The 6,187-nt window shown below is 44.8% G+C and overlaps 1 long non-coding RNA gene across 1 annotated transcript; it reads right to left on the reverse strand.

Annotated features, from left to right (window-relative positions):
* Positions 1-1,906: 1,906 nt before the first annotated feature.
* On the reverse strand, positions 1,907-5,947 carry LOC121848893. The gene is made up of 3 exons (XR_006085029.1): positions 5,724-5,947; positions 3,946-4,121; positions 1,907-1,933 (listed from the first exon to the last, which is right to left on the reverse strand). It is a non-coding gene; the product is annotated as an uncharacterized LOC121848893 (long non-coding RNA).
* Positions 5,948-6,187: the final 240 nt, after the last annotated feature.

A 6,187-nucleotide genomic window follows, 5' to 3' on the forward strand; every position in this document is an offset into this window, starting at 1 on the left:
TGGGACAATACTATGCGCAATTGGCTGCCGGGTTTTCGCCAACAAAATGTGAACAGTCAATTCACTTTCCAATATATTCTGTGAAGCGTTTTGAGACGTCTCAACGACCTGATAAGGTGCGATGTCAAATGCAAGGATTAGTATACATTCATCACAAACAAAAATATGAAAGAACTTGCACAATGACGGGAGCGGACACTGAGCAAGGGGGTAAATCGAACCTAACAGTCGATCGGCAGATCTGGCTGGACCTTATCAAATTCTACCGCTCTGCCCTCGCCTCCACTAAATAGTCATTCCACTCCAAGACAATCTTGGAGACAAGGACAACCCCAGGCTCCTTTTCTCCACCACCAATCGACTCCTCCGCCCACCCTTTCATGCCTCGCCCATCCTCACCTCCAATGCCAACTGCAAGGTGATGCTGGACTTTCTCAGCTACCTCTGCCCTTCCGTCTCTTACCCCATTCCCATCTCTCCCTCTCACCCCCGGCCCTCACCCATCCCTCCCTCTACAGCTTCGAACCTGTCGCTCACTCCTCTCTCACTATAACCCGCATGAAACTGACCACCTGCTCCACCTCCTTGCCCCTCTACTCCCAGATATCATAAACCTCTCCCTGTCCACTGGTACTATTCCCACCCCTTTACAGATGACTGTCAATATTCCTATCCTTAAAAAAACCCTCCCTGGACCCATTTGTGCTCTCAAACTATCACCTCATCTCCCACCTCCCTTTCCTCTCCAAGGTCCTGGAATGAGTCATTGCTTCCCAGCTTCACTCCTTCCTCTCCCGCCAGTCCCTTCTCAAACCACTCCAATTGGGTTTTCATGCCACCCACAGCACAGAAACAGCCCTGGTCCAAGTGACAAATAACATTCTGGCCATCTTCGACCAGGGCTCCCTCTGCCTCTGTGTCTTCCTTGACTTCTCTACTGCCTTGGACATTGACCACTCTATCCTCATCCACCGCCTCGCCTCTCACCTCAACCTTCATTGTTCTATCCTTGAATGGTTCAGATCGTACCTCTCACACTGCCTAACTGGTAAAGTTACCATGCCAGTCTGGAATCTTGGTGTTTGACCCTCAACTGTCCTTTCTACCACACATCCGTGCCATGACCCGCTCTGCCTTCTCCCACCTACGTAACATCCTGCAATCCCTCTGCCTCGCCCCCTACTTTGCCTTCTTCAAGATCCATCTCAAGACCCTCCTCTTCAACTGTATTTTTGATCACCCTGCTTCCCCTCCTGCCCTCCATCATCCCCGACCCCCAACTCGGATCCGAAACACTGACTGTCCAGTGCCTTGGGATGTCCTCCTGACATGAAAGACGCTATACAAATGTAATTTTGTTGTTGTTCTAAAATTGTCCTCATCTAAAATCCTGACTCATTGATTGCTGTTTTGCTCCAATCTTAATTTTAAAATAGCCATCAGCTCTTTTAACCTCCATTCCGCCATCGGTAGCTGCACTTTAACCCACTACCCTCCAAAACTCAGCAATACTCTTCTGCTATCCCTCCCACCCGGCTCAGCGTCGTGCTCCGCCTCTGTCAAGCGCTCTGGGACCCTACCCTGCATGAGAAGCGCTATGTAAGTTGTTGTTAACCTTGTTGTGGGACATTAGTGTGGGCAAACTGGCTGCCAAGTTCGCCCACAAAATACCCAGTGACTCCATTTTACAGCACATTCTATGAAACGCTTTAAGATGTCCTCCTGACGCTATATCAAGGATTATTATTGTTGTTTACCTTTTCTACCTTTCCATCTTTTGCTATGGTAATATAATAATTCAATTTCCCAAAGATATCGATTAAAGAGTCAATTCCTTCATTTTTTATAATGGGAGGTAGTTCAGCAAAGTCAAATCGAATCTGAAGATTTCCGTTGCGATCTACAAGATGAGCATTGGCTGCACGTAGTTTTGCTGTGGAAGAAAATTAAAGCCATTAGTTGCAATATTGGAGTAATAATACCTTGCATTTTATATTCTGTAGGGCCTTTCACGTCAGGAGAACTTCTCAAAGTGTTTTACAGAATTACTGTAAATAATAATACTTGCATTTGATATGGTGCCTTATCACGTTGCAAATACTGTAAAGGCTATTTTAAGTGGATATTTTGTAGGCAAAACCCAGCCAATTGTGCATAGCAGGTGTAGTGACTGCACATTTTCTACCCTATCCAAGCTAAGCGATAGAGAGTTGTGTGCCCCATGGAAATACAACGCAAATGTGAAATGGACAGAAGAATAAAATAATTAATATTTCTTTGGAATATGTTTTTATTCCCCCCCCCAATATTTCTTAAATATGCTGTTCATAAATGGCCATACACATGAATCTGGTTTGGATACTCTTAAATATAGTGATGGGTTTCTGTATATAAGTGAGACACCCAACTGACCAAACAAGAGAATCTGCACTTGAAAGGTTACAAGAAATAAAGTGGGATTAATTTTGGATATCTCTTTCAAGAACCAGCACGGGCACGATGGGCCAAATAATATTCTATGATTCTAGTCCATCTAGGTGAACAAAGGTGAAAAAGATTTGTTGGAAGTGTATGAGCCGCGATGCCTAGCTTGTTAGCATGACAATAATAATCCTTGCATTTGATATAGCGCCTTATCCCAGCGTGGGCAAGGCGGAGCTACAGAGGAAGAGTGTGAGCATTGGCAGGACATTCCACCTCAGAGAGCATCAGCCAAGCCTGAAGCTAGCTGCCACATACACTCACACACACGCACACACACACACAGGACCAGAAGAGAGGGTTCTTTAAAGGGTTCAAACAGGAAACTCAATTCAAACATGTTTTGCCCTTGTTAACCCTAGGAAGGCTGGGAAGCCATATTAGCTTCAACATACAGCCCTGGCAAGACCAGTAAACTCACCATGGACATGGATTCAAACCAGTGAGCTCCTGATCCATAAGCTGGATCCACTACCCATTAAACAGGCATCCACCTCCTTCAGGGAGGGGGGGTGAGGGGGTGGGGGAAGGTAAGTGGGGTCTCCTTGGGGCTGATCTGGCTCTAAGGTGACATGTTTGGAAACAGAATGTTGGAACCCAGCCCTCTGCACCGGTCTCTAGTCTGGTTCCTGAGCCAGTTGGGTCCACAGTATTCCAGGGCACTCACTGCTGATGGCAGCACAGCCCAGCCTGGCTCATAGGCAGGATCTGGAAGGGTCGACCAGTCACTGGGGGCATGGAATCCTCCTACTCAGCTCCTGATAACCCTGCAGCCAAAGTGGATGGGTATATAGAGGTAATTATGATCTCCCTGTGTTTGAGCTGGCTGTTGGAAAAATCCTTGGCAAAACTAGACAGGTCGCTCCTTGTCTAGTTTTGTTGGAATGGAATACGCACTCTCTCTCTATGGAAGGATGCATCCTCCTCACCTAATTCCAGAAAGTAGACAGGTCGCTCTCTGCAAAGCCAAAGCCCTAATGGCTTAGGGTGATCCTAGCTGAATAAGCAGCAGGAAATCTTGGCAAGACAGTGATATCAATGGCAAGGTATACGGTTTTAGCTGGTGAGACTCCAGCAGTTACCCTAACGCACACTCTGGGCTCCCCACAAGTCTTCGCTCTTGCCAACCTGTGCCTAATACTTTCTGGAATTAGGTGAGAAGGACGAGTCCTTCCAGGGGGAGAGAGAGAGAGGGGGGGAGAGAGAGAGAGAGCGTATTCCATTCCAACAATCTAGCTCTGGGATTCCCATGTGTAGGTGGGATGCATGAAACTCTCAGTTAGGTTTGGATACTCTTAAGCAACAGTGATGCGTTTACACATGTGGCTGACCCCAAAAACATGATCAGGTGTCAATAGATAGAAGGAAGGGGCAAGGCGGAGGGATAGAGGAATAGGGTTCCAGAGTTTCAGGGCGTGGTGAAAGTGTGGCCACCGATGGTAAAGATAAAGAATAAAAGCTCACTATCCCTGCATGGTTGGAATTCATCCGTCGAAATCCACTTGGAGTCCTCAGCCTCTGTAACCGCTTTAACTCGAATGCAATAAGTATTCAAAATCGCTGGAAATATTTCTGTTAAATCACACATTTGTTGTGGGGTATGAGAGCAGTGGTGTACTGGTTGCCATTCGTTTCCATTGCTGCTTGGATTGAAAATATAATATTTGTAAAAAAAAGCATCAAAACTCATCCACGTTTGAAATCAGATCTATGAACAACAATAACTTGTATTCTATGGCGCCTTTCACTCAGGATAGCGCCTGGGAGCGCTACACGGTGGTGGGGTCAGATGCCAAATAGGGGAGAAGGGGGAGGAGGAGGTGATTGTAATAATAATTATAAATAATAATGTTCTAAATGTTTAGGGGTCCACACAGGTAAATCTTTAAAGGTGGCAGAACAGATAGATGAAGCTATTAAAAAAGCATACGGAATACTAGGCTTTATAAATAGGGGCATAGAATACAAACGTCAGGAAGTTATGATGAACCTTTATAAAACACTGGTTAGACCTCAGCTGTTTCCACTGGTGGGAGGGTGGGTCGGGAACCAGAGGACAACAGATTTAAAATAGTGGCCAAAAGAACCAGAGGGTAGAGCATGTGAGGAGAAATGTCTTCATACAGCAGGTTGTTTGGATCTGGAATGCATTGCCTGAAAGGGTGGAAGAAAATTCAACAACAACTTTCAAGAGAGAAATGGATAGATATTTGGGAAGGACAAATTTGCAGGGCTATGGGGAGAGTGGGGGAGTGGGATTGATTTGGGCAGCTCTTTCAAAGAGCCATCAGGGACACAATCTTGTGGGCAGGCAATTGCACACAGCTGTGCCCCACAAGCCGTTGTGGATTGAGTGACCAAAAGTTTTTTGGGCGGTGTGCTGCAGGACTCCTCCACTGTAGAACCAGTGGTAGAGGTCTTCAGGTGGGATTTAAAGATAGATAAGATAGATAGAGGGGTTGAGACAGGGAATTCCAGGGATTAGAAATGTAATGGATGAAACCAGCGGCTGCCCATTCCATCCCAAACACAGGGAAATTTCCATGTGACCAACACACGTGTTTTCAAAATGAGATATGTTGAGAGAACCTGGGTCAAATTCTTAGGCAGGGCAAAACTTTAGGGAAACTTCCTAACTCCACACACTTCTATTTACCCAGCTATTTGTTGTTTGGCAGATTTCTTTCTGGGGGTAACAATCCCTTCAAAATAAATAAAAATAATAATTTGGTCACTCAATCCACGGCTGTTTCTGGGCTACTGCTGTGCACAATTGGCTGCTGCGTTTCGCCCACAAAATACACAATCAATTCACTTTACAGTATATTCTTTGAGACATCTCTAAGACATGATAAGGTGCTATATCATATGGAAAGATTATTATTTATTACTATGTGACACACACATATATATGGACCCCTCAGTCAGGTTTGAGGGATTTTTTCAAAACTTTAAAACAATATTTTTTATTTTTCAAAACTGAAGGGATTAAGGGATATGGGGATATAGCAGGTAAATGGAATTAGGTTAGAAGATCAGCCATGATCTGATTAAACGGCGGGGCAGGATCGAGGGGCCAAACGGCCTACTCCTGCTCCTATTTCTTATGTTCTTACGTTTGGAACATCTTAAGCATGATGATAGGTTTCTGTATGGGACAGACACAAGGCTGACCAAAACAAAATAAATTCTGATACAGAAATAGCCTTGCAAAATGGGGACAAAAATTATAGAAAACATACTTAAAAGATATATATTCCACTGTGTAGTTTGTAGCAACTGAACCAGGGTCCCCGGCTTCCCACTTCAGAGCATGCTGAAAGTTTTCAGACACAAATGACACATTGCAAGGTGGCGGCAGGTCAGCTGTCCCTGAAAGTAGAACGTCTATATTAACCGTTGGCACAAATATCAGATAGCATTTTATGTACTCGCGAGTAAGCTACGCAAAAGCACTTTTCAATGTCCTCCCTTTCTTTATTAACTTGACAGTAAGAGATATAAAGTCAAAATGGACTGTGTTTTGCATGTTGTTTTGGTCAGCCGGGTGTCTGACACATGTTTAAGAGGATTCCATCCATGCCATCTACACGTAGAAATACGTTATGTCTTGGAGAAGGATATAGAGGGGCTCTATTGAGCTTTGCACTTGCTCTGGGAATCCATAAGGAGTTACTGGCATATTAAGATGTGGTTGAGTCAGTAA

This window comes from Callorhinchus milii, unplaced genomic scaffold (assembly GCF_018977255.1).
Source record: "Callorhinchus milii isolate IMCB2004 unplaced genomic scaffold, IMCB_Cmil_1.0 Scaffold4, whole genome shotgun sequence".
NCBI classification, from domain to species: domain Eukaryota; kingdom Metazoa; phylum Chordata; class Chondrichthyes; order Chimaeriformes; family Callorhinchidae; genus Callorhinchus; species Callorhinchus milii.